This window comes from Physeter macrocephalus, chromosome 7 (assembly GCF_002837175.3).
Source record: "Physeter macrocephalus isolate SW-GA chromosome 7, ASM283717v5, whole genome shotgun sequence".
NCBI lineage: Eukaryota > Metazoa > Chordata > Mammalia > Artiodactyla > Physeteridae > Physeter > Physeter macrocephalus.
The window spans coordinates 131,586,631-131,605,757 of record NC_041220.1 but is presented as its reverse complement, the minus strand read 5'-3'; the positions used below and the strand labels follow the sequence as shown (position 1 = coordinate 131,605,757).

The following is a 19,127-nucleotide window of genomic DNA, read 5'->3' as shown; positions in this document are numbered from 1 at the left end:
CATCTTCCACAACAGAAAATTCTTTTTGTTTCTTTTTTTTTTTTTTTGGCTGCGTTGGGTCTCCGTTGCTGCATGTGGGCTTTCTCTAGTTGTGGTGAGCAGGGGCTACTCTTCGTTGAGGTGTGAGGGCTTCTCACTGCAGTGGCTTCTCTTGTTGCGGAGCATGGGCTCCAGGCACGCAGGCTTCAGAAGTTGCGGTGTGCAGTCTCTAGGGCGCACGGGCTTCAGTAGTTGTGGCTCACGGGCTCTAGAGCGCAGGATCAGTAGCTGTGGCACACGGGCTTAGTTGCTGCACGGCACGTGGGATCTTCCCGGACCAGGGATTGAACCTGCGTCCCCTGCATTGGCAGGTGGATTCTTAACCACTGTGCCACCAGGGAAATCCCACACCAGAAAATTCTCTCTTATGACCCTTTAAACCTTTCATGCTCTGGGATAAAATCATTTTCTTCAAGTTTTGTCATCGATAGATAATTAACTTGACTTTTACAAAATAATACTCTGTGATATATTTGTAGACCACATAATTTTCCATCAACCTTCTTTCTACAAGTTAATAGCAATGCCTTCATCTTTTCTCACAGGTCTTCTTTTTCCACATTTGAATCATTTGGGGGACTCACCACTTTCAGTTCTTTTTGACCTTCTTAAACTATGGTGTCCACAGCTTATCATTGGACTTTTAAAAAAATAAATAGAAATAAAATTAAAAGAGGAGCCAGACACTGTCAAATACCTTGGGAGAGAGGGCTGTGTTACTCCTTAGACATAAAATATTCCTATTTGGATATTATTGCTGTAAAAACCTCATTACATTACCATATTTTGTTTTTTCTTACACATTTTTTCACACCACTCATGACAGTCGTTAAGCCAAGTGCCCCAGGCATTTACTCCTAACCATTGAACAGCCAGACTGAGAACTTTAAGTCTTCTAGGGAGTCACAACTGCCAAAAATGCTCTCTCACCAGGTGACATATTCCCTGAATTATATAAAGTATTAATTTGTTCTGAACTCATTCACCTGTTATCATTAAACAATAGGTAAGGAAACCAACTAACTCTGTGACCCTGTCTGTTAGACCTCTCCATGCTTTAGTTCCCTGTCTGAAAAGTGAGGATAAGTGTTTACCAACTTCACGTAGGTATTGCAAAAGTTGATTAATACTTATAAGGCACCATCTGATGAGGGGCTCTGGCTGTACCACCCAAGTCATCATAGGCTGTGGTAATGCATGCTTCCCTCAAAGGCACTCCTCAAAGCTTGGTACCATGACTGTGGATGATGTGCTGTGGCCCATCACTAGTTTGTGACCCAACTGTACTTTCAGACATGCACACCGAGAGCCAGCAAGGCTATCACCCAAAGCTGAAAAGCAGTTTTTCTAATGCTGCAGGCTCATGCACAAGGCACCAAAATAGCACTAGAAATACTACACCCATATTGCTTTATCCTAGACATCTGACACTTGTAAAGCTGATGCCAAATTTCTTGTCACATATGTGTCTGGAAGCCTTCATGCTGAGAGGCATTTCTCATCTTCTGACATTTCAGAGAGCTGCATGGAGCTAGACAAACACAGACCCTCCTTCAAAAAGGCTTGAGGCAAATGCAAGAATTCTTTCTGAGTGACCTCCACAGTCCTAATTGGAGGAGATCCAAGACACCCTTCGGCACATCTGTAATCCTTAGGATGTTCCAAATGTTTGAGTGTGCTTCCTCCAGTGAGTAAGAGCTGAACTGCCCTGGCTCTCCAAGGTCATCTGGAAATGATATACCCATTAGCCAAATGAGGAAATGCTACTGCAGGCAAACCAACCATAAGATCAAACGATCCTCAGGGGTCCAGGAGCCCAGATACTCTGTCTTTGGTGACACAGGCCACCTCCATCTATTCAAATCAGGCTTCAGTTGACTCTCATTACTGTTGTGACTGACTCCCCCAAACAGAAACTAAACTAGGATTTCTGCACATGATACCACAGTAGATAATTTCCAGTGATTCCCTTCTCTTCTGATGTTACCTCCACAACCTGCCTGACTAAAGCAGGCACCGTGGAGACCCTATCCCCAGCCACCAAGGAGCAAAGGTTTTTAATAGGAGTCCCTAAAGCAACATGTGTCAGAATAACCTAGTTTTAAATGTCAGTCCACGGGCTCTATTCCAAACCTTTGAATCAGAACCTCTGGCACATAAGATCCAAAATCTGCATTTTTAACAAATTCCCCAGATGATCTTTCTTTAACTTTTATTTTCCCAGATAATTTTTATGCACACTAAAGTTTTTAAAGCCTGACAGAATTTTCAAGTAAATTAAAACTCACACAAACCCTCAGCTTGTTGGGAGAGTTTCTGGGCACAGGACTATGTTTAGTGGTCATTGAGTCATCTACCCTAAGCTCACCCATAGGCAAACTGTGACTGTACTCAAGAGGAAGGAATGCATTTCATGATTTCCTACTTCTCCAAGTCTCATTGTTCACGCTCTTCCTTTGGGATCATAAGTACTGCCATATGATGCTTCTGGCATCAGTTGCCTTGTATTGTTTAACTTTTTTTATTAGTTTTCTACTGCTGCCATAACAGATTACACAAACTTGGCACAAATTTATTACATTATAGTTCTGTAGGTTAGAAGTCTAACATGGGTCCTACTGGGCTATGTTGGGCTGCACCTCACAGGCCTACAAGCCCTGTGCTTGTCCAGCTTCAAGACCAAAGAAAGAGCCCAGAGTCAGCAACAGAGAGATCAATGGTTTAATGGATGGGGAGCTTACACCTCTGAAGCAAGGTCCTGGAGCAACGCTCCACCATGTAAGGCGCATGGCAGGCAGAAAAGGGGAGGGGGGTGCTGGGGATTGCCAGTTATAGGGGAATGGACATCAGGCGGGCTCATTAGTTACCAGCGAAACCAGTAGAGGCGCACACCTCTCACCACCCCGTTTGATAAGAACACTCACTAGCTGGGGCCTGGGACAAGTACATAGGAAGGTCAGTCGTGTGTGTAGAGTGTAGGTGAAGCAGGCACTGGTCAGGCAGCGGATGCACAGAGAGCAAGAGAACAGCCATCTTGAGTGGCCTGACCATATACTCCATCCCTACCACATACCCTGCATGACATTTACAGTCTTGGTCTGCCCCATGGTCCACTAAAATCAAGATGTTAGCAAGGCTGGTTCCTTTCTGGAGGCTCTAGGGGAGAATCCATTTCCTTGCCTTTTCCAGCTTCTAGAGGCCGCCCACAACTCTGGGCTCATGGCCCTCTTCCTCTGTCTTCAAAACCAATAATGCTGCATCTCTCTGACTGTTCTTCACATTTCCTTCTGACTCTCCTCTTCTGCCTCCCTCTGTCACTTTTAAGGATTCATATGATTACATTGGGGCCACTCGGGTAATCCAGGATAATCTTTCCATCTCAAGGTTCTTAATATGTGATTAAATCTGCAGAATCCCTGTTGCCATGTAAGGTAACATTTTCATAGGTTCCAGGAACTAAGATGAGGGCACCTTTGGGGGCCCATTATTGTGCCTACCATACTTTTCATCTGTAATATGAAGGATGTGTTCATTTAGGTTCCCCCAAAAGCAGACCTTGAGACTAGAATTTGAGTACAAATCCCAGGAAGCTGAGTAAAGGAGCGGGGGAGTCAGGCAATAAGGGAGGAAAGCAAACAAGTGAGTTAATGAGCAAGATATCATTACAGGCAACAGACTGAATTCCTCCGAGGACTGTGTAGAACAATATCAGAATAGTCCCACCAAAGGGCAAAGAAACTGTGGCATTTATCCACCAATTCTCATTACTTATTAGTTAGGAGTCATATTAACTCCCAGGCACTTCTGGCACTTCCTGCCTCCCTGACTGTGGAAGGGCTCCACAGCTAGAGAATGACCTTGGCAGAGACACACAAGAGGCTGTACACTTGTGCCATCTGAGGGGCCTCCAGAGTGGCCCCAGGGGCTAACAGTATCTGAATCAAAGGTTTGCTTTTTGAGGGAAGTGTGACATTATGCTCATATCTTTGACCCAGCAATTCTACCTCCAGGTAATTTATGTAAGGGCATAATTGGACACATATGCAATGATTATTTGTAATATTTTAAAGAATTGGAAATAATTTAAATTTTCATTAATAGGGGATTAGTTAAATAAATTATGGTGGTAAAATTGAATACATTTTTAAATTAAGTATAATGATGTCAGTCTACATTTATTGATAGAGAAGCCATTTCCTGACATACTTCTGAGTCAAAAAAAGGCAGGTTACAAATAGCAAGTATATTATAAATCTGTTTATGTAAAATTATGTATGTATAATATGTGTGTGTGTATGCATAGCAAGATGGCTCAAAGAATGTTCATCAAAACTCTAACAGTAGTTATTTCTAGGGAGCAGAATTTCTCATCCTTTATACTTTCTCCTTCATAATTCTATGTGTTACAAAATATTTTACAGTAAACAATGTATTATTTATTAATCAACTTATTACAAGGATATTTTCCATTAAAAAAAAAAGAATTCAAGTTGACCTAAAAGACAAGTGCCGGGACTTCCCTGGTGGCGCAGTGGTTAAGAATCTGCCTGCCAATGCAGGGGACATGGGTTCTATCCCTGGTCCAGGAAGATCCCATATGCCACAGAGCAACTAAGTCCGTGCACCACAACTACTGAGCCTGCACTGGAGAGCCCACATGCCACAACTACTGAAGCCTGTGTGCCTAGAGCCCGTGCTCCACAACAAGAGAAGCCACCACAATGAGAAGCCCGCACACTGCAACAAAGAGTGGCCCCTGCTCGCCACAACTAGAGAAAGCCCACGCACAGCAACCAAGACACAACACAGCCAAAAATAAATTAAAAATTAAATCTTAAAAAAAAAAAAAAGATGTGTCTTTTTAGGTCTAATATGATAATGTTCCATGTGCTTATATATACTTCTCCATTTTAAAACTGCATGAGGCTAGGGACCACAGAATACTTAGGGCATATTTTGAACACAATAGGTGCTTAATAAATGTTTATTCTTTTATTATTATTATTATTTTTTGCGGTACGCAGGCCTCTCACTGTTGTGGTCTCTCCGGTTGCGGAGCACAGGCTCCGGACGCGCAGGCCCAGCGGCCACGGCTCACGGGCCCAGCCGCTCCGCGGCACGCGGGATCCCCCCGGACCGGGGCACGAACCCGCGTCCCCTGCATCGGCAGGCGGACTCTCAACCACTGCGCCACCAGGGAAGCCCATAAATGTTTATTCTTTAACTGACTTTCATCAGTATGGAATTCAGTAAAACAACTCACTGAACAAACTGGGTCACAGTGAAATTTTCACAATGCATGGAGATGACTTCCCAGCGCGCTGAGAGGCATGGTATGGCCTTATCAGGCAGGGCCTGCCACTGCAGGCAAGGGCAGGCCTGCCACTGCCTGGACACACCCACACAATCCCAGGGATACTGCTGAGCTCCACTCCCCTTAGGCAGAAGTAACCAGTGTGAGTACAGCTTTTCAGTTGTTTCAGCAAATGAGACAAGTGGAATTCGTGTCAATCTGCAAGAAATTAAGTTAACAGTTTGTCCCCTAAACTCTAGGTCTTCCTCAGAAACAACACTGCACTCTAGTTATGCATAAGGGCAGAGGTGACTGCAAGTACAGAGAGGAAAAACAAGTGGGTGAACAAGTCACACTGTGCCCATAGTACAATAGGAATAGGAATAGTTCAGTATGGGAGCTCCCTGGTGGTCTAGTGGTTGGGATTCTGGGCTTTCACTGCCATGGCCCAGGTTCAATCCCTGGTCAGGAAACTGAGATCCTGCAAGCCGTGAGGCGTGGCCAAAAAAAGAGAAAAGAATAGTTCAGTGTGAGACTTCACAGTCTTCCCTCAATACCTCATGTCCCCCTTCTATGGCTAAAGGGGAAATTAATTTCCTTACCTGTCCAGGTTGCTTTTGGACATCCCTTTGTTCTTTAGAATCTGAATAAGGAACAGATAGAGAGACAATACAAAAATGGACAAGGAGGGAGGGAGACCACAGAATCGCGAAATGGGTGTCAGGGAGAGTTTGCGGGATTGTGAGGTGTCAGGAGGAGATTCAGAGCTTTGGGGAGCACCCGATGTCCATGTGGGAAGGAAATGAGGATGGATGACAGTGAAGTAGAGAGATTTTAAGATGCTCTTTCTATATTAAGAATGCATATTAAAATCTATGAAATTGTACACTTTAGATGGGTGAATTGTATGGTAATGTGAATTGTATCTCAATAAAGCTATTTTTTTAAACAGAGTACCCTCCCAGAAAAATGCACACCCCACTTTGGAAGTTTACTGAGAAACTAAAAAATACTTTTGGAGCTGTAATGACTTTTGGGGTACCACACCATTTTTTGAATTATCCTTGCACAGAGACTGAGCCATGTGGAACTTCAATTATGTTTGGGTTATAGTAGGTTAGAGAAAAGATCCTTAGATCCTAGGGGATCCTTAAAGATACACTAGTCCAAGCTCTCATTTCAAAGGTGAGAAAATGAAGCTGGAAAGGTTAAGTTTTCGTTGTCTCACAGTAGTAAAGCTGGGAACTATGGAGATCTACCTCAAGTCTTTTGAAATCTACCACCCCACCCCCGTCTAACACTCTTCCTGCTATTGTTCATAGAAAGAAACAAGTTGAGTATAAACAAGATTAGAACATGTAGTTATTAGGCCCTTGGCTCAATCAAGTTTTTCTAGCCTTTAGAACAAATCAGTTAGACTGGCATCAGTCCAATCAGTTGTACAGCATTGCCTAGATAGCAAGCATAGCCATGGAGACTCAGCCTTTCTGGCCCAAGCCTGGAGAATAATCAATCCTCACAATGGCAATGTTGCCCTCACCTCGTTTTGAAGAGCAACAGAAAAATACAATAGTTATCCTTTAGTTGGGCACTTATCTATGCATCAATTTGGGCAGGGCAGTCAAAGCCCTATGACATTGGAATTTGGAGAGTTCCATTTTTAAACAGGAATTTTAAAACTACTAGATGCCACTAATGTAAATAACACCCATCTGTGAATCACATCAGAAATTTATGAAGTTAATTATGGGATTGCATCTCCGATGCTCTCCCAGGATGGCTCTGGCACCTGCTATGTGCTAGGCGCCGGTCTAGACATTTTACATATGGCATCTCTTTAATCCTTTCAATAATCCTATTACATGGGTATTAATCACCCCATTTTGCAAATCAAAAGACTGAAAACATGATGGGAGCAGGACCAAACAAGTAAGAGACAAATGCTGATGTCAATACAATATCCTTAAGGCTCAAGGAGGGTAGACTTCGTGATATGATTTAAGGCTGTACCAAAAGGGCCCCCTTTCGTCCCAAAAGAGTCACCCCAGTGCCTGTCATTCTGTCATTAGCTCCATTTATTTATGACTTAAATACCCTTAATAGTCATCTATGAAATTTAAAATAACCTATGCATGGATCAGAGTAGACAGTGCTATGCTACAGACTAAACTGGAATCTCAGTAGCCTGACACAATAAAAGTATTTCTTGCTCATGCAAAGTCTGATGCAGATGTCTGCAGTCCTTTAAAGGGGACTGGGGGTGAGACAAGGCGAGCGTGGAAGATGGACAGTGTAGGATGCTTTAGATTCACAGATGCAGATCATGCAGGCCTACAAGCGTTTCCACCCACATTCTGCTGGACAGAAATCACTCACATGGACAACCTAACTGCACAGGTAGCTGGGAAGTATAGGAAAGCAAAGGAGTGGGTGAGCACTATAATCTCCACCACACTCCTGAAAGAATCGTAGCTTTGGTTCTTATCTGTCAGTACATTAGTTAAGAGTGAGCAACAACAATAGACACAAGTAGTATGCAAGGAATCTCTTCTTCAGGACAGAACCAGAAAGGAAGAGATAGAAAAGAGACAGTGACGGAGACAAATGTACATACTTGACAATTTTATTGAGTTTTGTCCAACTTGAAAAATCAGTCTACCAAACCTCACTGTGTCTCCAGCTCCTGGCTCAGGCTTCCAAGGGCTTTGGCTGTATGATGACTTAGACCTTCAGAAATATCAGAACTAAATGTGTTTGTTTTATTCACAGAGGCAAGTAGGTATTTGGAGAGTTACAACTAAATAAGTATTTTCCTGACAAGTTGACTGTAACAGATATCAATAAATTGATGTATTTTTCCATTTATTTTTACCACAAAACTCAGTGCCAACAAAACAATGAACCGCCCCCCCAAAAAACAATAAATCAAATTTAAGGATGCATAAAATTTTTAAATCATATATTTAAAGGAAAATTATGATTTATTAAAACATTAATAATAGCTATTTGTGCATGACCCAATTATTCTAGAAACCTGGTTTGAAACCCTCCTTTTCACTCAGTCTAATCACCAACTTCATTGGATTTTCTCTCCAAAGTATGTCTCAAGTTCATCATCTTCTCCTCTATCCCTATTGTGGCTGGCTCAAACGTTCTCATCTGGAAAATCATATCACCTCCTAGATGATCTCCCTGCATTTAGTCTTGCCCCCTCCCTCAATCCAAATTTGAGAAGCATTGAGCTTGAAACTGCAGGGTGGAAGGGAATCCTTTAGAATCTGGTTGAACATGCTGATTCCCAAGTTTCCCCCCTCCCGGAAATTCTGATTCAGTGGATCTAAGGTGCAGTTCAGGGCTCTGAATTTTTTTTAAGTATTGCAGAAGATGGCAATGTGTGTGGTCCTAAGAGAGATGCTGCTCTGTACAAAATCTCAGCAAGAATCCCAAGTCTCAACTGCCAGTCCTCTGTTTAAAGCAATTAAATGGCTCATCACTACCAGCTGGATAAATTCCATGCTCTTTATCTTGGAATATAAAGCCTCCAAGACCCAGGCCTTGAATATCTTTCCAGCCTCATATTTCACTATTCCTCCTCAAACCTTACACTTTCAGAACCACCAACGTTAAATTATTTATAATTCCTGAGCACACTGTATTGTTTAATGCCTCCACATTAGCCCATGCTGTTCTGGCTACTCAGAATTTCTTTGGGCATTGTCTTTCTGATAAACCAGCATTTACCTTCAAAACTGAGCGTGAGTCATTTCTTTGTGAATTTCTCTAATATGCCACCATTACTTTGTCAGTGTTAATGTCTTCCTCCTCTTTCTTCCTCCTGTCTGCTCCTTACTTTTGTAGACTTCTATGACTGCACATCTTTGTTTACATTCCTCTCATTCCCTGTCTTTTCATCGTCTTACCTCCTTGCTTCATCTCTGTGCCTGGCACATAGAAGGCACTAAATAAACATTGTTGAATGATTGGTAAACAGAAAAATTGAGCTCCTTTGGAGATAGCAACAAAGAAGGATTCCTCTTTGGATTAGCTGGCTCATTAAGTTAAATATTTTAGTCCAGTTTATAACATTTTCCCTTTCCTACATTATTCAAATTAATTCTACAAACACTTTTTGAAAGCCTGCTAAGCATGTACAATAGTGCTTCCTAAAATCCTAGGTTTATATGCTAAAAACTATGAGATACAGGCTTTCTTTGCCTTTTATCTCTAGTGGTCTTTCATTAATTTTCTTATTTAACTAATGGTTTCTGTACCAACCAGGTGAGTTATTAGCACTTTGAAGACATATCTTTTGAGGTGCTTACGCTAGTAATAAATATTTCCCTCTAAACAAAGCTAAAATTTCTTTCCAAATTGTATAATATCAGGCAGTGTTAAATATTTCCATACATTTGTGTTTCTACCCAATGAGTTCTTTGGGAAACCGCATGAGAAAGTTAGTAGCAGCCTAATACTTAACCCACATTCCTGAGCAATCAATAAGTTGTGCTTTGGTGTTTTTTTGTTTTTTGTTTTTTTGTGCTTTGGTGTTTTTAACTGCACGACCCAAGCACCTAACTCACATCCTGAGGGAGACTGTTAAGTAATAGAAAGAATGGACCACTGTCTTTCTTTTTTTACCTCTGGATCTTTGTACTTAAAGACCTCCTCTGGATTCTGAAAGCAGTCTATGGCATTTGAAAATGTGGCATAAATCTGGTAGCCTTGATCACCCCTAGGTGAAACTAAACAACCTCTTTTATACATTCTTTCAAAAGTTTAGGTCAGGATGTTAAGCCTGCACATAACAATGTATTTAAACATTGCTGCTCTGTACAACTACTTATATACTTTATTGTGTAAATCTGTCTCTCAAAGGAGAAAATGTTATCATAAAATAGGCAGTAAAACTCTTAAACTTGCCAACATTCTGCAGTCTAAAATAATTTTCTAACAGAGGAAGACACTGCTTCTTTTCAGCAGAGAACTGAAATTATTACTAATGTACTCTTTCTGACATCAAAATAGTAAGAATGATTACTTATCCTATAATTGTTGCAATAGAGTTATCTGGATGTGGTAAAGATAGCTCCAAGAACAGTCCTCACTCTAGCCATAAACCTGTAAATCTTCCCTCTACAAAGACAAAAACCGTCCACAGCAATCAACAGCAACACGCCAAGTCTGACACTCTCAGGCACCTAAACAACACAGTACTGACGGTCAAAGGGCCCTGTTAGCATTAACCAGGCAATCACCCAGAGCGCCCTACTCCCTCTTCCCAAGGAACAAGGGTCCTTCATCCAGCAAGGGACCAAAACTCAAAGCTGCCCCAGATAATACACAACAGAGGGCTGCAAATATGCCCCATGGAAGGATAAGAAAGTATAATAAAGTTTAAAATCACTTGTAAGGTGGCTATATTTAAACAAAACAAAAACAAAGTAACAAGTGTTGATGAGGATACGGAGAAATTGGAACTTTCATACCTTGCTGGTGGGAATGTAAAACGGTGATACTTTTGGCAGTTCCTCAATAAGTCAGACATAGAATTACCGTATGATCCAGCAACTTCACTCCTAGGTATATACCCAAAAGTATCGAAAATAAGCACTCAAATAGACACATACACGAATTTTCATAGCAGCGCTATTCACACCAAAGGGTGGGAAAAACACGATGTCCATCAACAGATGAATGGATAAACAAAATGTAGTATATATACACAATGGAATATTATTCAACCTTAAGAAGGAATAATGAAGTACTGATACGTGTTACAACATTGATAAACCTAGAAAATATTATGCTAATAAAAGAAGCCAGTCACTAAAGGCCACATATTGTATGATTCCATTTATATGAAATATCTAGAGGAGGCAGAGAACAGATTAGTTGCTAGGGGCTGTGGAGAGGTTAGAATGGGAGTGACTGCTTAATATCTCCCATTTCCTTTTAGAGTGATGAAAATGTCTGGAGCTATATAGGGGTGATAGTTGCATGACACTGTGAGTGTCCTAAGTGTCACTGAATTGTACACTTAAAAATGGTTAAAATGTGACTTTTATATTACATGAATTTTACTACAAAAAAATCATTTGGCAACTAAATAATTTTTCAAGATGTAATATAGTTCTGATAGTCCACAGTAATAATACTTTAAAGTATATTTATCAATACAAGTATTTGAAATTGCTTGAATTATCAAATGTCGGCCTTAAATCTAAATAAATATACCATTACAGTAGAATTTCAAAGAATCTTGAAAACAGATGATATTTGGTGAATATTTGGTTTATTAAAAAGTAGAAATGCTCTAAAGTAAAATAACATAAACCCCAAATTCATAACAATTTTGGTAATGTAAGATGATTACAGATATCTATGATTAAATGCCTAGAAGACAACAAATTCTCAGACGTCTGAGAAAAACTAATGTTCTATTTTGAAAATGAATAAATGCTCAGCATCCCAAAGAATTACTGGCCTACATCTTTACTCAGCATTACGTATATATATGAAGATTCATTAACAAAATTTATGCTGAGTGCTTATTATGTATCACACACTATTCTAGGCGTTGGGAACATGAAATTTATTAAGGCAAGGTTCTTGCCCTAAAGGATCTTACGAATAAAGCGAAAACCATGCATGTTTTACATATTGCAATTTTACATATGCCAATAACATCACCCAGAACAGTAGAGGGATGAATAGCCAACCAGTCAATACTAAGTACAGATAAAAAACTTATTGCTATTACCTTCCTAAGCGGTTTTTAAAGCAAAGCACCAATAAATCAGTATCATTATGTTGTCATCCACATAACTGCTGAGAAACACCATGCCGGATATTTGAGTTGGTAATCATGTTCTCCTAAACTCCTAAGATCTGTTTTATTCATGTTCTGTCTCCTCAGTCAATAAGAAAAGTGGGTAAATGTTAGGCTGCGATCTCATTTCAAGAAAGAAATTTTTGATACACAGAACGCTGTACCAGGCACTATGGATTACTCAGAGTGTAATCACCTTTGTGTAATTTGCCATCTGACTGGCTAGGCAAAATGCCCATCAGAACTATTTAAAGAGCAATTATAGGGCTTCCCTGGTGGCGCAGTGGTTGAGAATCCGCCTGCCGATGCAGGGGACACGGGTTCGTGCCCCGGTCCGGGAAGATCCCACATGCCGCGGAGCGGCTGGGCCCGTGAGCCATGGCTGCTGAGCCTGCGCGTCCGGAGCCTGTGCTCCGCAAAGGGAGAGGCCACAACAGTGAGAGGCCCGCGTACAGCGCAAAAAAAAAAAAAAAATAAAAAAAAAAATAAAGAGCAATTATAGAGTGACATAAGATCTAAACACATGAGGCAATATAGTATAAACCAAGCTTCCGAGTGCTGTGAGAATGTGAAGTATGAAAGACTCAAACCAGAGCATTTACCTGATACCCACTGTCCTTCTGATACAGCATGGGCTATGGTTTCCATGCTCCCTTGAAGTCAAAAAACAATCCTAACCCTGACCTGTTTTCTTCATATCACAGGTAGCAGCTGGCAAGAGGAAATCAAGGACTTACTGTGTTGCCAGGCACTTTGGTGGGCATTTTTATATTTAGCCTCACAAAAACCCAAGCTAGTTCATCATCATCATCATTCCCATTTAATACTTGCCCAAGATCACACAGCAACCAAGTGTGATGGTTGGGAAGGAGTAACTGAACTCAAGTCTTTTTTTTTTTTTTTTTTTTTTTTTTGCGCTGTATGCGGGCCTCTCACTGTTGTGGCCTCTCCCTTTGCGGAGCACAGGCTCCGGACGCGCAGGCTCAGCGGCCATGGCTCACGGGCCCAGCCGCTCCGCGGCATGTGGGATCCTCCCGGACCGGGGCACGAACCCGTGTCCCCTGCATCGGCAGGCGGACCCTCAACCACTGCGCCATCAGGGAAGCCCTGAACTCAAGTTTGATTTCAAAGACTATTTTTTCCATACTGTTTTACTCCATGATGCCACACTCCTGAGACCATACTCTAAGAGTTGTTGCCCTAAAGTAATGGCTCTTTTTCAGAGGTGCTTCTCAGAATTACCCCAAGAGCTTTTGCAAAATATATATACTGAGAGTCATACCCCAGATATAGAGCCATAACCCAGATATATCAGCCAGAAACTCTAGGGCTGGAGCCTGGGCATGTATATCTCTAAAATTCTACCAAGTAACTGTATACACTCATCTGATTAAGAAGCTCTGCCTTCAGGTATGTTGCCAGAGTAAAACATCAACTACATAATTCAAAAACATTTCACACACTGAAGAACATGAATTTACTGATTAAAAGGGCTAAACAATTGCCTGGGCTAATTGATGAAAATAGATCCATATCAAGGCACATCATTATGAAATGTCAGAACACTGAGAAAATGAACTTTGAAGAGATTTTTTTTCTTAAATCACATGAAAAGAATATGGAATCAGACTGGCTTTAGACATCTCAACGATACTGGAAATTACAAGATAAAGGAATGATGGCTTCAAAATCAAAAGAAAACTATCCCCAATCTAGAATTTTACACCCAGCCAAACAATTAATCACAAATGAAGATAATATAAAAAGCATCTTCCGGCATGCAAGGGCTCAAAAAATTATCCCACACACCCTTTTTCAGAAAGCAGGAGATTGTATTCCACTAAAGTGAAAGAACAAAGAATATTTTTAGAAAAAATAAGACATGAGATCCTTTCTTTTTTAATTTTTTTATTGAAGTATAATTGACATTCATTATATTAGTTTCAGGTGTACAACATAGTGATTCAATATTTTATACATTGCTGAATGATCACCACAATAAATCTAGTTAAATCCCATCACCATATATAGTTATAGAATTTTTTTTCTTGTGAGGAGTACTTTTAAGATTTATTGTCTTAGCAACTTTCAAATACAAAATACAGTATTATTGACTATAGTCACCACGCTATACACTACATCCCCATGATACATTTATTTTATAACTGAAAGTTTGTAACTTTTGACTCCCTTCACCATTTTGCCCAGCCCCCGCTTCCAGCCCCTGGCAACCACCAATCTGTTCTCTGAGCTTGCTGTTTTTGCTTGCTTGTTGGTTTGTTTACATTCCACATAAGAGTAAGATCATACAGTATTTGTCTTTCTCTGTCTGATTTATCTCACTTAACATAATGCCCTCAAGGTCCATGTTGTCACAAATGGCAAGATTTCATTCTTTTTATGGCTGAATAATATTCCATTGTGTGTATATGTGTGTGCTTTTATATATATATAAATGTGATATGATGAACATGGGGTGCATTTTCAAACTAGTGTTTTCATTTTCTTCAGATATATACCCAGGAATGCAATTGCTGGATCATATAATAGTTCTATTTTACTCTTTGAGGAACCTCTGTACTGTTTTCCATAGTGGCTGCACCAATTTACATTCCCTCCAACAGTGTACAGGCATTCCCTTTTCTCCACATCCTCACCAACAATTGCTATTTGCCATCTTTTTGATGATAGCCATTCTGACAGGTGTGAGGTGATAGCTCATTGTGGTTTTGATTTGTTTTTCTCTGATGATTAGCGATATTGAACATCTTTTCATGTGCCTGTTGGCCATCTGTATGTCTTCTTTGGAAAATTGTCTATTTAGGTCTCCTGCCCATTTTTTAATCGAGTTGTTTTTTTGATGTTGCATTGTATGAGCTGTTTATATATTTTGGATGTCAACCACTTATGGGTCACATCATTTGCAAATACTTTCTCCCATTCAGTAGGTTGTCTTTTCATTTTGTTGATGAAAAGCTTTTAAATTTAATTAGGTCCCATTTATTATTTTTTGCTTTTGTTTCCTTTGCCAAAAGAGATCCGAATGATATATTGCTACAGTTTATGTCAAAGAATGTTCTGCCTATGTTCTCTTCTAGGACTTTTATGGTTTCCAGTCTTACATTTAGGTCTTTAATCCATTTTGAGTTTATTTTCATACATGGTGTGAGAAAATGTTCTAATTTCATTCTTTTACATGTAGCTGTCCAGTTTTTCCAGCACCACTTATTGAAAAGACTGTCTTTTCTCCACTGTATTTTCTTCCCTCCTTTGTTGTAGATTAATTGAACAAAGTGTAGGGTTTATTTCTGAGCTCTCTATTCTGTTCCATTGATCTATGTGTCTGTTTTCATGCCAGTTCTATACTGTTTTGATGACTGTAGCTTTGTAATATAGTCTGAAGCCAGGAATCATGATTCCTCCAACTCTGTTCTTCTTTCTCAAGATTGTTTTGACTATTCGGGGTCTTTTTGTTTCCATACAAATTTTTAAGTTACTTGTTCTAGTTCTGTGAAAAATGCCATTGGTATTTTGATAGGGATTGTATTGAATCCGTAGATTGCCTTGGGTAGAATGGTCATTTTAATAATACTAATTCTTCCAATCCATGAACATGGTATATCTTTCCATCTGTTTGTGTCATCTTTAATTTCTCTTATCACTGTCTTACAGTTTTCCAAATACAGGTCTTTACCTCCTTTGGTAAGTTTATTCCTAGGTATTTTATAGTTCTTGATGCAATGGTAAATGGGATTGTTTCCTTAATTTCTCTTTCTGATAGTTCATTGTTAGTGTACAGAAATGCAATAGATTTGTATATATTAATTTTGTGTCCTGCAACTTTATTGAATTCATTTATTAGTTCTAACAGTTTTTTGGTGGCATATTTAGGGTTTTCTATATATAGTATCTTGTCATCTACAAATAGTGACAGGTTTACTTCTTCTTTCCAATTTGGATGCCTTTTATTTCTTTTTCTTGCCTAATTGCTCTGGCTAAGACTTCTGATACTATGTTGAATAAAAGCGGCAGAAGTGGGCATTCTTGTCTTGTTCCTAATCTCAGAGGAAAAGCTTTCAGCTTTTCACCATTGAGCATGATGTAAACTATGGATTTGTCAAATATGGTCTTTATTATGTTGAGGTATGTTCCCTCTATATCCATTATGTTGAGAGTTGTTTTGTTTTGTTTTGTTTTTGTCATGAATGGATGTTGAATTTTGTCAAATGCTTTTTCTGCATCTGAGATGATCATGTGATTTTTATCATTTGTTTTCTTAATGTGATTATCCATTCATTGATTTGCCGGTGTTGAACCATCCTTCATACCTGGAATAACTCCCACTTGATCATGGTGTATGATCCTTTTAATATACTGTTGAATTTGGTTTGCTAATATTTTGTTGAAGATTTTTGCATCTATGTTCATCAGGGATAATGGCCTGTAATTTTATTTTCTTGTGGTATCCTTGTCTGGTCTTGGTATCAGGGTAATGCTGGCTTTGTAAAATGTGTTTGGAAGTGTTCCCTCCTCTTCTATTTTTTGAAAGCATTTTAGAAGGATTGGTATTAATTCTTCTTTGAATGTTTGATAAGTTTCACTACAGAAGTGATCTGGTCCTAGACTTTTGTTTGTAGGGAGTTTTTAAATTACAGATTCAACCTCCTTACTAATAACTTGTCTGTTCAGATTTTCTACTTCTTCATGACTCACTCTTGGAAGGTTGTATGTTTCTAGGAACTTATCCATTTCTTCTAGGTTGTCCAATTTATTGGCATATAATTGTTCACAGTAATCTTTTATGATCATTTTATTTCTGTGGTACCAGTTGTAACTTCTCTTTCATTTCTGATTTTATTTATTTGACTCCTCTCTCTTTTTTTCTTGATGAGTCTAGCTAAATGTTTGTTAATTTTGTTTAACTTTTCATAGAACCAGTTCTTGGTTTCAATGATCTTTCCTATTGTCTTTTTAGTCTCTATTTCATTTATTTCTGCTCTGATCTTTGTTTTTTCCTTGCTTCTACTAATTTTGGGCTTCATTTGTTCTTCTTTCCCTAGATTCTTGAGGCATAAAGTTATGTTGTCTATTTGAGATTTTTCTTGTTTCTTGAGGTAGGCATTTATCACTATGAACTACCCTGTTAGAACTGCTTTTGCTGCATCCCATAAGTTTTAGTACATTGTAATTCCATTTTTGTTTGTATCAAAATATTTTTTTTTATTTTTTTATACAGCAGGTTCTTATTAGTAATCAATTTTATACACATCAGTGAATACATGTCAATCCCAATCACCCAATTCATCACACCACCACCCTCACCCCCGAGAGCTTTCCCCACTTGGTGTCCATACATTTGTTCTCTACATGTGTGTCTCGATTTATGCCCTGCAAACCGGTTCATCTATACCATGTTTCTAGGTTCCACATATATTCGTTAATATACAATATTTGTTTTTCTCTTTCTGACTTACTTATCTCTGTATGACAGTCTCTAGGTCCATCCACGTCTCTACAAATGACCCAATTTCATTCCTTTTTATGGCTGAGTAATAGTCCATTGTATATATGTACATCTTCTTTATCCATTTGTCTGTTGATGGGCATTTAGGTTGCGTCCATGACCTGGCTATTGTAAATAGTGCTGCAGTGAACATTGGGGTGCATGTGTCTTTTTCAAGTATGGTTTTCTCTGGGCATATGTCCAGTAGTGTCATATGATAATTCGATTTTTAGTTTTTTAAGGAACCTCCATACTGTTCTCCATAGTGGTTGTATCAATTTACATTCCCACCAACAGTGCAAGAGTGTTCCCTTTTCTCCACACCCTCTCCAGCATTTGTTTTTTATAGAGTTTCTGATGATGCCCATTCTAACTGGTGTGAGGTGATCCTCATTGTAGTTTTGATTTGCATTTCTCTAATAATTAGTGATGTTCAGCAGCTTTTCATGTGCTTCTTGGCCATCTGTATGTCTTCGTTGGAGAAATGTCTATTTAGATCTTCTGCCTATTTTTTGATTGGGTTGTTTGTTTTTTTAATATTGAGCTGCATGTGCTGTTTATATACTTTGGAGATTAATCCTTTGTCCTTTGATTTATTTGCACATGTTTTCTCCCATTCTAAGGGTTGTCTTCTCATCTTGTTTATAGTTTCCTTTGTTGTGCAAAAGCTTTGAAGTTTCATTATGTCCCATTTATTTATTTTTGGCTTTATTTCCATTACTCTAGGAGGTGGATCAAAAAAGACCTTGCTGTGATTTATGTCAAAGAGTGTTCTTCCTATGTTTTCCTCTAGGAGTTTTATAGTGTCTGATCTTACATATAGGTCTCTAATGCATTTTGAGTTTATTTTTGTGTATGGTGTTAGGGAGTGTTCTAATTTCATTCTTTTGCATATAGCTGTCCAGCTTTCCCAGAACCATTTATTGAAGAGATTTTCTTTTCTCCATTGTATATCTTTGCCTCCTTTGTCATAGATTAGTTGACCATAGGTGCGTGAGTTTATCTCTGAGCTTTCTATCTTGTTCCATTGATCTATATTTCTGTTTTTGTGCTAGTACCATATTGTCTTGATTACTGTAGCTTTGTAGTATAGTCTGAAGTCAGGGAATCTGATTCCTCCAGCTCTGCATTTTTCCCTAAAGACTGCTTTGGCTATTCGGGGTTTTTTGTCTCCATAAAAATTTTAAAATTTTTTGTTCTACTTCTGTAAAAAATGCCATTGGTAATTTGATAGGGATTGCATTGAATCTGTAGATTGCATTGGGTAGTACAGTCATTTTCACAATACTGATTCTTCCAAACCAAGAACATGGTTTATCTCTCCACCTGTTGGTATCAACTTTAATTTCTTTCATCAGTGTCTTACAGTTTTCTGCATACAGGTCTTTTGTCTCCCTAGGTAGGTTTATCTTTAGGTATTTTATTCTTTTTGTTGCAATGGTAAATGGGAGTGTTTCCTTAAT

The 19,127-nt window shown here is 39.2% G+C and overlaps 1 long non-coding RNA gene across 1 annotated transcript in view; it reads right to left on the bottom strand.

Moving 5' to 3' along the window:
• Positions 1–238: 238 nt before the first annotated feature.
• The window catches only part of LOC114486620 (uncharacterized), a 95,293-nt gene continuing 76,404 nt past the window's right edge, over positions 239–19,127 (bottom strand). The window contains exons 5-6 of the long non-coding RNA XR_003680700.2: positions 10,819–10,908; positions 239–679 (exon numbers count right to left, since the gene is read on the bottom strand). This is a non-coding gene — a long non-coding RNA (uncharacterized lncRNA). The remainder of the gene's footprint in view (positions 680–10,818; positions 10,909–19,127) is intronic.